General features: G+C 42.7%; 1 protein-coding gene and 1 long non-coding RNA gene across 2 annotated transcripts in view; both read left to right on the top strand.

The window, feature by feature from the left end:
• Nucleotides 1-17934, top strand: part of LOC111968473 (leucine-rich repeat transmembrane protein FLRT2-like) — a 64255-nt gene that overhangs the window by 13845 nt on the left and 32476 nt on the right. The window lies entirely within an intron of this gene.
• On the top strand, nt 3328-4338 carry LOC139028198 (uncharacterized). Its single transcript, XR_011480384.1, has 4 exons — nt 3328-3670; nt 3762-3800; nt 3891-4016; nt 4127-4338. It is a non-coding gene; the product is annotated as an uncharacterized lncRNA (long non-coding RNA).

Here is a 17934-nt window from a genome sequence, read left to right on the forward strand (position 1 = left end):
CTGTATCTGAATACTTCCATAAGGTAGGAGGAAGGTAGTGCCATGCACAGACTGCTCTGTACAGTTATGTCAAAATATTAGTATGGGGAGTCTGACAACATCCACACTGTCAGGGGTGTGAATTGGATTCCAAATGTAGATGTACAAACTGGCACAGAGAATGATTTCAACATCAGATGTTGAGAGAGAGAGAGAGAGGGAGGGAGGGTCGGGGAGGCGAGGGGGAGAAGGGGGGGTAGGAAAAAAGGTTTCATGACATGGCTGGCCGTGTTTGTAATTACATGCTGTCATATAAAAACAGTTCATTAGTGGATACTGTTGAAAGATGACTGGGGTATTACTTCCCTCCGCTGCCAAGACGGACCCTGATGGGAAATGTGACTGGTACCCCTCTTCCCTCCCTTCCTCCCTCCCTCTTTCTTTCCCTCCGTTGGAACACAAAACACAATACCTGCGCTTGTTTGAGGCACCCAGACTCCAGCCAAAGTGTGGAATAATAATAACAATACAGCTAAGCCCGGAGCCCAGTGGTGATGTGGAGAGAGACGACAGAAGACAGGAGGGCTAGGGCTCCAGGTCTGAGCCTGCCTGCGAGGCCTCCTGTCAGAAAGCCCAAACTTCATGTCCCCGCTATGCATGCAAAGAGGGCATTCATTAAAAACAAGTCCTTCTTGTTATGAGGTCTAGCTATCAGTTGGACTGGACACAAGCCAATCCCTGTCCCCCAGGGGAATTTTTGCCTGTCCCAGGAATGTGCCATGACTGGGAATGTGGAGTTCTAGCATAATCTAGGTATTCCTTCCTGAACATGGCTAATGCATGTCTGACACTCCCTGCCCTCCCTACTACTTTGAAATACAGTATGCCACATGCAGTGTTATACCGTACGTCTAGATGTATGACTCAATTTCTCTGTTGGCTGGACTTTAATATGAAAAGCCTGGATTGTGATAATGTATGGGACTCTGTCTGTTGGCCTTGGACTGTCCATGTTTCAAATATCAACTTCGTATTAACACATACAGCAGCTTACACTGTTCTGACAACACTATTCCAGCGTCAATCCTCACCACCAAATGTACCACCATGAATATCATTATAGTGACAAAGAAGCCATTTTGTTTTTTAGTTGATACCATTTTTAAATAACATTTTGCAGTCGTAGCAATATTGTCTCGAGCTAATCTACCTTATCTGTAAATAATTACAGAAACATAACAGAAGCGCTTTTTCCTCTTGCGATTCAGGTGGGCTTGGGGCCAGACCTTTAAACACACATTCAAATGGTATTCTCTCTCCACAGCTCCTGCAGCACTTTCGGGGCCTTACGGGCATTTAATGGGTCTGATAAATAGGGTTCGCAGAGGGCTGATTTCTTAATGCTGATGTATGGTTGTGACGGGACAGGTGCTGGCTCCTCAGCTTCCTAACACCACTGTAATTAATCTCATGTGTCATGTGATGAACCTGAAGCCAAGGTGGAGCCCAGAACAGACCAGAACACATGAATTATACAATGGAAAATCTCAATGGTAAAGATTTCCCACCCTGGATGTGCATAAAGGAACGTGGGTGCACACACACGTGGACAAATGTGCAAGCACACACACATTCACACACTCACAGGTAGGTGACTTTGGGCTCCTTGATTTACATTTTTCTTTTATCTCCTTTTTCTTAGAAGAACCAGGTACTAGGCTCCACTTTGAATCACACTTTAGAATTGAAAAAGAAAAACATCCTTGATACTTATGCATTTTCATGGATAAGAAGGATATGAGCCATATGTGATTCATTTGTGGCGGTATCCTTCCATTAATCTGCTGTGTGGGGTGGCAGCGTGACAGCCGCTGGTGCTCGGCCCTGTGCCACCTGAAGAAGAGTTATCTCCTCAGGTCCCACCCTCTGGTTAATAATTGGAGAAGAAAGCTGTCCTGTTCATTAATATGCCTCACATTACCATCACTCACTGGCCTAGTTAATGTTTACTGTGCTGTACAGCAGGCCGAATCATAGCAGAGAATGTCCAGATTGATCCTGGATTGTCATTAAGCTGTGTTTACACTTGATATTGGATCGTCATTTAGCTAGTGACTTAGTGTGTGAGGATTGAGGGAGAGCAGCTCAATTTGTTTCCGATTATGTTCTGCTATTTAGCTGGGTTGATCCTGCATTGTCATAGTTGTGTTCATTCTGGATCGTCATTATGCTGGGTTGATCCTGGATGGTCTTGTGATATCCAGCATTTTCAAGAAGTAAAAAATACAAAATGTTCACGTAGAACTGTGAGTAATGGATCTACTGTGCTACACCGACAGGGGTGTCGTTGATTTAATTAATCGTGAGTTGGCCTCAGAAGAGAGCAACGTGTTTGTTAATTTCCATTTTCTCTCTCTCATGCTGGTGGTGGTAACATGTGGGAAGGTGTAAGGTCAGAACACAAACCGTCCTTCCAACTGCCCAGATGGGGCCCACAAACTGAGCAGGCTTTCACTGCTCCACTGACGCCATATGGAACAAGGAACTGAAAATGACTTATTTACAAACCAGCAGGTTTTCGTCCCTTCGACACATCGTTCCGACGAACTACACGTGTCTTTGAGCTATAGTGAGGATAGATTTGGAAGTAGGGATTGTGATTTAAAGTTACCTGAGAGAGTTGTAGCAGTTTAATGAAATCTAGAGTCTGAGGTGTGCATCCCAAACGTCACCTATTACCTATATAGCGCTTTATGGGCCATGGTCAGATAGAGGTAGTGCACTATGGGGAATAGAGTGCCATTTGGGATCCAGCCTGAAAAAGAACCCGTATGACTCTGACTGGATCATGGAGAGAGAAAGGAACATTATGTCAGAGAAGATAAGAGCATATTGTGACTTCACTTCACTTAGATCTGCAAAATCCATGAAAGTCACCAACTGACATTTTGAAACAGCGTAATTATGGGGTTAGCAACTGTTGCAACTCCTCTGTATTTATAATGAAAGGAGGAACACGACGGAGTGCTGTTTCTTTTGGCTAAAATTCCTCTCTGTATGATGTATGCATTTGATGCGAAAGGAATGGTAATTGACAATGATAATAATGAATGTATCCATTTGAAGAGTCACTGGGGGACAGCATGTTTTGCTTTCTTCAGTGTCTTGCACTTTCTCTAGCTTCCCCATTGCGTTCTCCTACTAACTTTTCAAAATGTTCCTATTTTTCTCCTCTCAACCTAACTCTTAGCCCTACCCTATTTATCTTTCTTATCACCCTGGCTTCTCCTATATATTTAACTCTTGTGTCAACAACTTGACTTGCTCCTTTCTCTCCCTCTCCTCCCCGGGAGGAGGTACTGTATGGGCTGCAGCAGTCAGGCAGGAAGTGGAGCAGCTCTTGCTTCTCTCTCTCTCTCGCTCTCTCTCTCTTTTTCTCTGGTGTAACTAGCTATGTGTACACTTTAAATATTAGGTGTTCAACAAGGGTTCTTCTAAGATCCTCAAAGTTCTTAAAAGAACCTTAGTGTTCTAGCCACTGAAAATTGCAGACAAAAGGTTCTCCAAGAACCCCATAGGAGGTGGGGTTCATCGGGGAACCTCCTTAGTTGCCCTACTGAAACATTTGGATTTGAAAGGACAGCAGGTGCAGACATTTAACTGAACAATGTTAAGATCTCCTCAATTTAAGGTAAGGTGTGTCCCTTGTATGATCTATATTGATATTGTTTTATGATGATACCATCTATCTTTTCATAATTGTGCAAATCTTTCTAAAACAGAAAATGGACACAATTCAATGGATATCGATCCACAAAGAGGTAATAATATGTATGCTATAATAATATGTTGAAGGCTAGCTGTATTGGGTGCAGATGAATGATCTGCTCACTTTTTGTCTGTGTCTGCAGGTATACAGACAAGGAGGCATACAAAGGTATGTCAATTGGTATTGATATGTTATGCAGATCACATTTACCATCCTCCTCCCTTACCTCTTCAATGAAAATCCCACAGGCCTCTACATTATGGACAAGGTATGTGTATGAAAATCATTATGAAAACAGTTTTTTTCATTCACATTTACCACAAAAACCAAGGTACTCTTGTGCGCATGTTTTGTTAAACATCTGTTTTGGATTCACAGATTTTACCCTCCTTACACCTCTGATGAATGTAACAGGAAACCTGTTAGATCACCATGCACTGCAAAATCATTATGGGTATGGATACGGAGAACATCAACATGCCAGAGGATAAACCCATTGGACTTGGGGCTCTGCTGGGAGTTTACCTCATATTTCGATTTTTTTTATTCTGCTTTCCCACTAAAATCATAATAAACACTGACAACTAAAATAGTGTTATTGTTGTTATTGTAATGCGTATTAATAATAATAATAATAATAATAATATGGGAGGAGGGGGTCGTTAAAAAACGTACCCTAAAAGGTTCTTCAAAAGGTTCTTTGAGGATCCATTAAAAGGGGTTCTTTGAAGAACCCTTTTAAAAGGTTATTCGAAGAACTTATAGGGGTTCCCCCACAGTCTCAATTTGAATAACCACTAAAGGATCCTCCAGGAACCTACGACAATAGCACTTGTTAATGTTTGTGTCATGGGGTGAAATTACATTACAACAAAATAATTAAGCATTAGATTGTTAGATTGGGCTGAGGGAGTGTTGTTGTGTTCGAGTAATTTTTTTTAACCTTTATTTAACTAGGCAAGTCAGTTAAGAACAAATTCTTATTTACAATGACGGCCTAGGAACCGTGGGTAAACTGCCGTGTTCAGGGGCAGAACGACAGATTTTTACCTTGTTGGCTCGGAGATTCAATCTAGCAACATTCCCGTAACTCGTCCAACACTCGAACCACTAGGCTACCTGCCGCACCCTTGATGCCTGTGGGCCAGCCTGAGATTAATGCTGGTAAACTGGACTGCATGATGGTCTCCCAGGGTGTTATTACTGTAGCTTACTTTTCATTCCATTACAACCAGTAGAGGTTGCATCTTTTCAGACAGGCTTTGTGTTCAGAACAGACCTCCATGTTTTCAGGCTAGAGATAGTGTCTGTGTACCAAATGGCACACTCTTCCCTTGATTCAACTTGTCAGTAAGTCTACACCTGTGGTTTACGAAGCATGTGACAAATAGATTGAATAGAATTTTTTGTGCAATACCTTTGAGTCAAACCGATGATCTAAGATTGAAGATGATCTAAGATAGATCTAGGAGATGGAACATACACAGCAGGGAACTCCTTTGATGTCGGATGATGTCAAAATGGGTCAGACAAATAGTGTTAATGGTCAGAAAAGAGCAGAGAGAAAAGACACTGGCAGAACTACAACGGATTTAGGATTGGAATATCCCCAATCAGACTTGATATCAAAGACAAAGTATGGTGAGGAGATACAGACAGAGCTTTTTTGGAGAGAGTTTTGGCAATAGAGATGCGGGCAGAGATAGAATTTGACAAAGAGGAATAGGCATAATGAGTTGGAGAGAATGAGAGATGAATGAGAAAGAGGGATGTGTGGAGTGTTGGATAGAATGGGGTGAGTTTGAGAGAGGGGGTAAAAGGTTGGTGCATAAAATAAGAAATGAGAGAATTGAGTAGAGGGGATAGAGATTTGTAGAGAGGGAGGAAGAGTCGGAGGGACAAATAAAAAGAGAGGAGTGGTAGATGTAGTGACAGAGAAAGCTAGAGAGAGAGAAAGAGAGCGAGCTCCTCTTTGCTCAATAACCCTCCCTCTCCTTTGCTCTCATGTCCTTCCTCTCCTGTCTGTCTGTAGCCCGGCCATTAACAGGCGTCTCTCTGTTACCAGTCTGTTTTCACAGCCTGCCACCCAGCTCAATGTCTGTTGTACCCAGGGCTTTTTTAGCCTGATAATTTGACTCTGACTGAGAGAACTGGCATATTAAATAAATTAGCTGATTGAACACTGCCACCCTTTCTCTCCTACTCCCCGGGTCTGACAAATATGTTCATTGTTTTTCCCTTTGAGGGTGCTGATGAGGTGTTATGGCTGTCTTGATGTCTTGGTGGGTGTGCACAGCAAATTATCCAGTGTTAAATTTAACACTGACAGACACACTAAATTTAACACTGGTCCAGTGTCTATTCGGGTCCACACTTTTCAGCATTAGGGATAGACGTCCCGCTAGCATATAAGTACATAAGTGTTTTATATCAACTGAAAGCTTAAATTATTGTTAATCTAACTGCATTGTCTGGTTTACAGTAGCTATTATAGCTATATGCCATGCGATTGTTTGAGGACGGCGCACCACATCAAAATATTTTTCCACCGGCACAGGTTTCATACATTCACAAATCTTCCTCTGATTTGTCATCCAAAGGGTCCCAGCTATAACATGTAGTGTCGTTTTGTTAGATAAAATCTTTCTTTATATCCCAAAAAGTCAGTTTAGTTGGCGCCATCGATTTGAGTAATCTACTCGTTCAACATTCAGAGAAAGCAATCTGAAAATCTACCCCTAAACTTTGTTTCAACACGTTTCTATTTACTCCTCAGATACCCTAAAATGTAATCAAACTATAATAGTTCTTACGGTAAGAAGTATTTTCAATAGGAAACAGATTTTAGCAGGTGCGTACTGTCTTCATGGGGCGTGCAAACACGAATTTCCAAGACTGTGTCCCTGTACTAAAACGTATTTGTTTTTGAAGTTACAAGCCTGAGACCTTGAAGATAGACTGCTGACACCCTGTGGAAGCCATAGGAATTGCATCCAGGGAGATAATTTTCAATATGACCAAAAATATTCTGGTTGTTTTTTCTTAGGATTTTCTCCTACCATATCTATTGTGTAATATTCTCCTACAGTATTTTAACATTTCTACAAACTTCAAAGTGTTTTCTTTCCAATGGTAGCAACTAAATGCATATCCTGGCTTCAGGGCCTGAACAACAGGCAGTTTACTTTGGGCATGTCATTCAGGCGGAAATTGAGAAAAAAGCGGTCTAGCCCTAAGAAGTATTAATTAACACACTGCTTAGTGTAAAGCCTTATTTGCAAATTTCCCAGGGTGCCTTGCCTTTTGATTTAATTGTAGAGTTACAACCCATGACTGTATTTGTTAGTGACAGAATCATGATTGTTACATTCATCAATTTTCAGTAATGTAGCCTTCATCAAGTGAAGTCTTACCCGGAACCCAAACCGGGTTCCGGTTTGGCCGTGTGTGCGCTATCGTGCATAAATGTATTTTGTCCCCCTACACCAAACGCGATCACGACACGCAGGTTAAAATATCAAAACAAACTCTGAACCAATGACATTCATTTGGCGACAGATCGAAAAACATTAAAAATGTATGGCAATTTAGCTAGTTAGCTTGCACTTGCTAGCTAATTTGTCCTATTTAGCTAGCTTGCTGTTGCTAGCTAATTTGTCCTGGTATATAAACATTGAGTTGTTATCTTACCTGAAATGCACAAGGTCTTCTACTCCAACAATTAATCCACACATAAAACGGTCAACCGAATCGTTTCTAGTCATCTCTCCTCCTTCCAGGCTTTTCATATTTGAATTTATATGGTGATTGGCATCTACACTTTTACCACAACAACCGGCAAAACATTTAGTCTTTCAATCACCCACGTGGGTATAACCAATGAAGAGTACCTGATTCTATAAACCAATGAGGAGATGGGAGAGGCAGGACTTTCATCGCGATCTGCGTCAGAAATAGAAAGGAGTTCTATTTTAGCCCTTGGCAGCGCAGACGCTCGTTGGCGCGAGCGAGCAGTGTGGGTGCAATAATTGAATAACATGGATTTCTAAATTTATTTTGCGACGCTCGCGCACGCGACGTGTCCGGTCTGGTCAGCATGTTAAGTGAATGTGTTATCATTAAAATTGAAATTGCCTTACTTTGTGGGTTTAGATTTAACCTAATATGGTGGACTGAAAGTCATATTATGCAGACTTGTAAAGTGATGTGTAATTCCTATTTGAATCCAGCCAGAGCTGGGAATGTGTATTCACCAGCAGCCAGCATTCAGAATGGTTAGGAAATTAAGTTATACTGAAAAAAATATTTCAAAGATTTTACTGAGTTACAGTTCATATAAGGAAATCAGTCAATTTAAATATATTAATTTGGCCCTAATCTATGAATGTCACATGACTGGGAATTCAGATATGCATCTGTTGGTCACAGATAGCTTTAAAAAATGAGTGGCATGGATCAGAAAACCAGTCAGTATCTTGTGTGACCACCATTTGCCTCATGCAGCGCAACACATCACCTTCACATAGAGTTGATTAGGCTGTTGATTGTGGCCTGTGGAATGTTGTCCCACTCCTTTTCAATGGCCGTGTGAAGTTGCTGGATATTTACGGGAACTGGAACACGCTGTCTTACACTTTAATCCAGAGCATCCCAAATATGCCAAACAAGGACCGATTTTGGGAAACCCTGCTGTAATGAACCATAAAAAAAGGGTTGTAGCCATGGCAGAATGCTTTTTGGGGCCTTTTAGAACCTTTTTGAATGGTTGTTTATAGCAGGGTTTCCCCAAACTTTTAATGTATTTATTTCTAAGTATAAATATAAAACTAACAATAGGTATACTTTTTGCCCTTTTCTCATAAGAAAGGGTATGGGATACCCTCACTCAATTTGAGCCCAAACACACCAAGCCCTTGCCAGACACTGAGGTATTTAAGGAGTGCATGGGACAGTATTGGAGGATTTGGCTATACCGACATCTATGGATAGCTTAATTGTGTTTTGATTGGAATTAACAAGCCATGTTCTCTCCATTCGTCATCCTCCTATTGTAGTGGGCCAATGAAAATATATCTTGGGAAATTCCCCTCCTTATCTTGATGTGGCCAAGCCTGCGCTAACATATCCTGTAAAGATCCATTCATATCTTTTGGCCACTCACCGGGATATTTTATGTTTTTTGTCTGGGAGTCGGATTTACCAGCAGCAGCACCACTGTCATCGGGGACGTGGAGCGACGAATCTGAGTCCGGGTCCTAGATAGTAGGGTCTCCGCTGGCATTGTTTGGAGGTGTGGCTAGCCTGGTGAGACCACCTGTTCTTGTCCACCCAGACAGCTGTCATCATCGGTGGAAGTGGATAGCCCGGACTCGCCCTCTTTGCTGGTAGAACCAGTGAACAGGGGCTCGTCTGGCGCTGTGAATGAATGGCCTGTCCTTGGAGGCTTGTTGTTCTCCACACCAGCTGATGGAAATTGTTGCACGCTGATACATTTCAACAGCGAATCTCTTTTGCTTAGAGTGTGTGTCTCTTTTCTTCTTATTTTCTATTTTATATATATTTGCTTCCTGATAGTTTTTGCCTCTTAGACATGGTAGCATATCTGGTTGCAAATCTCTATAGCTTACTTTCTGGCTGAAATGATTTCCACTACAGTGGTTGCTCAACTAAAAGTTTTGATATTATGCTGCAGGGTTTAGAGGTAATTTGTGGTTTAGTACGGTACCCTGCGTCACCACTTCATTGCTCCAGACCAACGCAAGGGGGAATTAGAGCACTGATTATGTTTTTGGGTCCCAAGGCGCTAATGTGTCTCTAACTGACAATGAATGGGCGACATAAACCAAATAGAAACTGATAATTGTGCACGACTTCAAAATTGAATTTCAATGAACTGAATGATGAGGATGAAGAAGGTGATTGAATTTAGAACAATAGTGTAAGAATTGCTATTCCTCTGCCTAGCATGTGCACACCCGGAAAAATACACGTATTTTTTGTTACAACTCCTCAGTATTACTTACTAAAACTGTTGTTAAACTAAGGTTTTTATTCTAAGAGAAACGAAAATGTTCAATTCTATTCCATCATATTCTTAAGATACAGTATGTGTTAACTGAACATAAGCAAATAAGAAAATCTCTATAGCTCACTTTTTAGCTGAAATAATTTCCACTACAGTAGTTTGCGTTAACAAGTTAGGTTACTGCCTTAATCACTAATCATCTTCATCACACACAAACATAAAAAAAACAGTACAATAGTTTAATTGGCAGATTCATTTTTATTAATGTTTCAAAATGTGATAATCACATGTAAAAAAAAACAACACACATATCACCATCGCTACCACGGATAGTGGGCGTGAACTTCGGGAGAAGCAGGAATGGAGTAGTAGCGGGAACCGCAACAATGGCTATGAGCTGATGGCTGGGACACCCCGGCCATGCAGTAGCTGATCAGGGGCACCGGAGTATACAGTTATTGCCTGAGTCAGGTGAGCGAGACGAGCACACACGTATGTTGTGACAACCTTTTACCAGTTGTAGGTAGGCTATTTAGATTCTCATTAATGGAGACACCTATTTCCAAACCTTCTTCCATAAAACATATTAATACGCTAGAATGGAGTGGAAGTTATGAAACTCCCTCCCATGGTTCTTTTTAAGGGAAAAGTCCTCAATGGAACTGACATTAGGCTAAATGTTGAGAATTATACATTTTCCTCTGTTGGCCATCAAGTAGCCTATTAATGTAAACTCAGCAAAAAAGAAACGTCCCTTTTTCAGGACCCTGTCTTTCAAATATGATTTGTAAAAATCCAAATAACTTCACAGATCTTCATTGTAAAGGGTTTAAACACTATTTCCCATGCTTGTTCAATGAACCATAAACAATTAATGAACATGCACCTGTGGAACGGTTGTTAAGACACTAACAGCTTACAGACGGTAGGCAATTAAGGTCACAGTTATGAAAACTTAGGACACTAAAGAGGCCTTTCTACTGACTCTGAAAAACATCAAAAGAAAGATGCCCATGGTCCTTGCTCATCTGCGTGAACGTGTCTTAGGCATGCTGCAAGGAGGCATGAGGACTGCAAACGTGGCCAGGGCAATGTCCGTACTGTGAAACGACTAAGACAGCGCTACAGGGAGACAGGACAGACAGCTGATCGTCCTCGCAGTGGCAGACCACGTGTAACAACACCTGCACAGGACTGGCAAAATGTGCTCTTCACTGACAAGTTGCGGTTTTGTCTCACCAGGGGTGAAATTCGTGTTTAGCATTTTTCCTCCAATCCTCTAAATGTAATTATTGGCGGAGAGGTCATGTCATTGGAAAAAAAAAATTGTAGATATACGGTAGGCCTACCATAGGCAAATGAGTATTGATTGGATTATAATTAGGGTGTGGAAATGTTATGCCCCTTAGAAATTAATATAGAATCATCCAATCCTTTTATGCTGTAGCCTACACCCGACCGTCACATTGTACAGCGCAAAATGTTCCATTCCATCCTAAAGGAAACTCTGAGGGTTTTGTTTTTTGTTTTTCTCAGAATAGAAACACAATATTAATCAAATTAATTAAGCCAAATTTCTTAAAATCAATCCCATGTACTATGTTTTTACAAAAAAAGGTTTTAAATTCTCTAGTAATGCCAATATGGGAGACTATCAAATGATTCTCAAAGTTGCCTTCTAGTGGCCAAACTAGCACTAACTTGCATTAACATAAAAAATGGCTGACAATTAAATAACATGTCATAGAATGCTGCAGCAGCCCACAAGGTGTGCTACAGTATGACACAACTTTTAAAGGAGGAACCACTGTACATACATATCCCAACCAGAAGCCATGGATTACAGACGACATCCGCATCGAGCTAAAGGCTAGAGCTGCCACTTTCAAGGAGCGGCACTAATCTGGATTCTAATAAGAAATCCCGCTATGCCCTCAGACGAACCATCAAACAAGCATAGCGTCAATACAGGATTAAGATTGAATCCTACTACAACGGCTCTGAAAAACATCAAAAGAAAGATGCCCATGGTCCTTGCTCATCTGCGTGAACGTGTCTTAGGCATGCTGCAAGGAGGCATGAGGACTGCAAACGTGGCCAGGGCAAGATGTGGCAGGGCTTGAAAACTATTACGGACTAAAAAGGGAAACCCAGACGCAAGCTGCCCAGTGACGCGAGCCTACCAGACGAGCGAAATGTCTTTTATGCTCACTTCGAGGCAAGCAACACTGAAGCATGCACAAGAGCACTAGCTGTTCTGGATGACTGTGTGATAACGCTCTCAGTAGCAGACGTGAGTAAGACCTTTAAACAGGTCAATATTCACAAACCGCGGTGCCAGATGATTACCAGAACATGTACTCAAAGCATGCGCGGACCAACAGGCAAGTGCCTTCACTGACATTTTCAACCTCTCTCTGACCGAGTCTGTAATACCTACATGTTTCAAGCAAACCACCCTGTGCCCAAGGAAGTGAAGGTAACCTAACTAAATGATTACCGCCTCGTAGCACTCACGTCGGTAGCCATGAAGTGCTTTGAAAGACTGGTCATGGCTCACATCAACAGCACACTCCCGGACACCCTAGACCCACTCCAATTTGCATACCACCCCAGCAGATCCACAAATGACCCAATCTCAATCGCACTCCACACTGCCCTTTCCCACCTGAAAAAAAGGAACACCTATGTGAGAATGCAGTTTATTGAGTACAGCTCAGCATTCAACACCATAGTGCCCACAAAGCTAATCACTAAGCTCAGGACCCTGGGACTTAACACCTCCCTCTGCAACTGGATCCTGGACTTCCTGACGGGTTGCATCCAGGTGGTAAGGGTTGGCAACAACACATATGCCACGCTGATCCTCAACACTGGGGCCCCTCAGGGGTGTGTACTTAGTCCCCTCCTGTACTCCCTGTTCACCCACAACTGACCAAACACGACTCCAACACCATCATTAAGTTTGCTGACAACACAACAGTGGTAGGCCTGATCACAACGACAACGATGAGATAGCCTATAGGGAGGAGGTCAGAGAACTGGCAGTGTGGTGCCAGTACAACAACCTCTCCCTCAATGTGAGCAAGACAAAGGAGCTGATCGTGGACTACAGGAAAAGGAGGGCCGAACAGGCCCCCATCCACATTGACAGGGCTGTAATGGAAAGGGTTGAGAGCTTCAAGTTCTTCTGTGTGTCCACATCACTAAGGAATGATCATGGTCCAAACACACCAAGACAGTCGTGAAGAGGGCACGACAAAACCTTTTCCCCCTCAGGAGACTGAAAAGATTTGGCATGGGTCCCCAGATCCTCAAAAAGTTCTACAGTTGCACCATCGAGAGCATCGTAACCGGTTGCATCACCGCCTGGTATGGCAACTGCTCAGCATCTGACCGTAATGCGCTACAGAGGGTAGTGCGTACGGCCCAGTGCATCACTGGGRCCAAGCTTCCTGCCATCCAGGACCTATATAATAGGCGGTGTCAGAGGAAAGCCTATAAAATTGTCAGAGGCTCCAGTCACCCAAGTCATAGACTGTTTTCTCTGCTACAGCACGGCAAGCGGTACCGGAGCGCCAAGTCTAGGACCAAAAAGCTCCTTAACAGCTTCTACCCCCAAGCCATAAGACTGATGAAAAATGTATTAAATGGCCACTGGACTGTTTACATTGACACTCCCCCCTCCTCCATTTGTTTTGTACACTGTTGCTACTCGCTGTTTATTACCTATGCATAGTCACTTCACCCCTACCTACATGTAAAAATTACCTCAACTAACCTGTACCCCCACACACTGACTTGGGACCGGTACCCCCTGTATATAGCCTCATTATTGTTACTTTTTATTATTTTTTACTTTAGTTGGTAAATATTTTCTTATTAACTCTTCTTGAACTGCACTGTTGGTTAAGGGCGTGTAAGTAAGCATTTCACGGTAAGGTGTACACTTGTTGTTTTCGGGGCATGTGACAAATAAAGTTTGATTTTGATTTGATCACTCGAACTCTCCTGTCAGATATACGTATCTATAGTATGCACATGTTGGAAACCAGTTTATAATAGCAATAAGGCACCCCGGGGGTTTGTGATATATGGCCAACGTACCATGGCTATATCCAGGCACTCTGTGTTGCGTCGCGCTTAAGAACAGCCCTTAGCCATGATATATTGGCCCTATACCATACTCACTTGTGCCTTAATGCGTAATCATTGCAGTCAAACGAGTAAATTTTCCATCAATGGATGTCAATTTATCTGTTGAGTTTAATAAGTGTGAATTATCTTTTCTCCTACCACATATTCAAATTCCTTTATTATGTCATGTCGTAGCTTGCAATAATGATTATTTTGAGGAAATTTTGCTTCTAACATCGTTACAAGTTACTATGATATTCCTTCTAAATTTGCTTGATAACGTTAAGGAAAAATGATTTATTGTATAGATATGGCAACTCCTATCTTGCTGCAAAAAAAATGTGGCTAGTTTTCAGGCCATTTGGTCGGGTTTTGAGTAGACATTGGGCTAGAAATTGTAGCTTGCCCTGGCAACCCTGGTTACATGTTATAGATGACTATGGTCAGTGATAGTGTCTTGTGTTAATTGAGGACAGTAGATTAAGTTAGTAATTCTCTTCTCAGGAACCATATGCTGTTCCAGTGCTACCACCTAATTAAACTTGTTTAAGTTCCTGAACAGTCAATCTGATTCACATGTAAAAAAAAATAAATAAAAAAAATTGCCTTTTGAGTGACTAAAATATCACCCAGAATATTTTGGGGGGATAGAAATGCTCAAAAGATCTACCAGGAAGTAGTGATTTGGAAACAAAGCTTCCTGAAGCATTGAGCATATCCTGCCAATTGTGTCGAAAATAGGTTCATTACTTGAGGCTTTGATCAACTCAGTGTACACCAGTGACACCTTCTGGTCAAAATAATATAGAACTGCCAAATTATTATAGTTGACATCGCGCACTATGTAGCATGTGCGCATGGTAGCCTTTTATCTTCTACCAAACCAATCTGTTGGTCATTCGACAAAACAAAGCTTCAGATGTCATTGATCACGTGCTTCTGATAAAGTGACACAAGCATCGGCATACTCTTTCGAAGCAAACTGCTTAGCGATTTCGATGCATGCCTCGGAGGTCCAGTATCAAACGTAACATCCCTACCAGGAAGTTTGAAAAGACAGGCTGTGGGACGGGAGCTTATATTAATCAGCTCGCCTTGACTGACAGATCAAGCAACTTGGATGCAGTGAGCAGTGTTGCAGTAAAAAGTAAATTTGGTGATAAACAAATTGATATTGTATCTCATGTTTGGCATGTCTCTTGGGATGCGGTTCACAGTAGTGATGTTACTTTTGATGTTGGAGATCCGAGGCATGCGTCAAAATCGCTAAGCAGTGTACCTGCAAGCAGTGTGTCGATGCCTGTATCACTTTATCAGACGCACGTGATTGGTTTGGTATTGGTTTGGTAGAAGTCAAAAAGGCTACGCTGTGTACGCGCTACAGGGTGTGGGACTCTATAATAATTTGGCTGCTCCAAATTCTTTTGACCATCAGGTGTCACTAGTGTACACTGTAAAGATCAAAGCCTCAAGTATTGAACCTATTTTCGACTACAATTGGCTGGAGAACCTCAATGTCTCAGAAAGCTTAATTTCCCGATCATTAGTTCACAGCAGCACTGACGGATGTGTTGCATGACAACTGCGTCAGAGTTTCGAACGACCCTTCCCCGTATTTTGTTCCATGCTGGCTGAAGACCTAGCTAGGCAGTCACTAACTAACACCAGACACAGATGAAAGGGGAGACATATAAGTATCTTTAACATATATTAGTAGTGTATACTACTATATAGAAGCTTTTTTCCGTTGTTGGTTACAAGGCGGTACTTATTCAAATTAGGTAAGAGAATATCATTTTACCATTGATGTTTTAAAATGACAGTTAGGGTGATGTCACCTTTTCCCCTGAATTAACCCGCCTTCTGAATCCACGTGTTTGACGTGGGAGGGGACCAAATCAAATCAAATCAAATGTTATTAGTCACATACACATGGTTAGCAGATGTTAATGCGAGTGTAGCGAAATGCTTGTGCTTCTAGTTCCGACAATGCAGTAATAACAACAAGTAATCTAACCTAACAATTCCACAACTACTACCTTATACACACAAGTGTAAAGGGATAAAGAATATGTACATAAAGATATATGAATGAGTGATGGTACAGAACCGGCATTAGGCAAGATGCAGTAGATGGTATAGAGTACGGTATATACATATGAGATGAGTACTGTAGGGTATGAAACATAAAGTGGCATAGTTTAAAGTGGCTAGTGGTACATGTATTACATAAAGTGGCAAGATGCAGTAGATGATATAGAGTACAGTATATACATATACATATGAGATGGGTAATGTAGGGTATGTAACATTATATTAAGTGGCATTGTTTAAAGTGGCTAGTGGTACATTTTTACATAATTTCCATCAATTCCATTTTTAAAGTGGCTGGAGTTGAGTCAGTATTTGGCAGCGGCCGCTAAATGTTAGTGGTGGCTGTGTTAACAGTCTGATGGCCTTGAGATAGAAGCGTTTTTCAGTCTCTCGTCCCTGCTTTGATGCACCTGTACTGACCTCGCCTTCTGGATGATAGCGGGGTGAACAGCAGGGCTTGGGTGGTTTGTTGTTCCTTGATGATCTTTATTGGCCTTCCTGTGACATCGGGTGGTGAGGTGTCCTGGAGGGCAGGTAGTTTTGCCCCCGGTGATGCGTTCTGCAGACCTCACTACCCTCTGGAGGCCTTACTTGTGGGCGGAGCAGTGCCGTACCAGGCCGTGAAAACCACGACAGGTGCTCTCGATTGTGCATCTGTAGAAGTTTGTGAGTGCTTTTTGTGACAAGCGAATTTCTCTCAGCCTCCTGAGGTTGAGAGGCGCTGCCTGCGCCTTCTTCACAACGCTGTCTGTGTGGGTGGACCAATCAGTTTGTCCGTGATGGTACAACGAGGAACTTAAAACTTTCCACCTTCTCCACTAACTGACCCGTCGATGTGGATAGGGGGGTGCTCCTCTGCTGCTTTCTGAAGTCCACAATCATCTCCTTTGTTTGTTGACGTTGGGTTGAGGTTATTTTCCTGACACCACACTCCGAGGGCCCTCACCTCCTCCCTGTAGGCCGTCTCGTCGCTTGTGGTAATCCAAGCCTACCACTGTTATGCCTGTCATCCGCAAACTTGATGATTGAGTTGGAGCGTGCAAGGGCCACGCAGTCGTGGGTGAAACAGGGAGTTACATGAGGATGTGCTCACACGCACCCTTGTGGGGGCCCCAGTGTGAGGATCAGCGGGTGAGATGTTGTTACCACCCTCACCACATCTGGGGGGCGGCCCGTCAGGAAGTCCAGGACCCAGTTGCACAGGGCGGGTCGAGACCACGGTCTCGAGCTTGATGACGAGTTTGGAGGGTACTATGGTGTTAAATGCTGGCTGTAATCGATGAACAGACTTCTCACATAGGTATATCCTCTTGTCCAGATGGGTTAGGGCAGTGTGCAGTGTGGTTGCGATTGCGTCCGTCTTGTGGACCTATTGGGTCGGTAAGCTGCACTTGGAGTGGGTCATAGAGTGGTCCAGTAGGGTGGAGGTTGATATGGCCTTGACTAGTCTCCTACAAAGCAACTTCATGATGACGGAGATGGAGTGATGCTACGGGGCGGTAGTCGTTTAGCCAGTTACCTTAAGACTATAATCTTAGGAAGAACAAAGAAAAAAAATGTGTTGGCCCTCTTTGAAGCATGTGGGAACAGCAGGACTGGGATAAGGATTGCATTGAATATGTCCGATAAAACCACACCAGCCAGCTGGTCTGCGCATGCTCTGAGGACGCGGCTGGGAATGCCGTCTGGGCCTGCAGCCTCTGCGAGGGTTAACACGTTTAAATGTTTTACTCACCTCGGCTGCAGTGAAGGAGAGCCCGCAGGTTTTGGTAGCGGGCCGTGTCAGTGCACTGTTTGTCCTCCAAAGCGAGCAAAAAGTTATTTAGCCTGTCTGGGGGCAAGACATCCTGGTCCGCGACGGGGCTGTTTTCTTTTTGTATCCGTGTAGACTGTAGACCTGCCACATACCTCTTGTGTCTGAGCTGTTGAA

Source organism: Salvelinus sp. IW2-2015, linkage group LG9 (assembly GCF_002910315.2).
Source record: "Salvelinus sp. IW2-2015 linkage group LG9, ASM291031v2, whole genome shotgun sequence".
NCBI classification, from domain to species: domain Eukaryota; kingdom Metazoa; phylum Chordata; class Actinopteri; order Salmoniformes; family Salmonidae; genus Salvelinus; species Salvelinus sp. IW2-2015.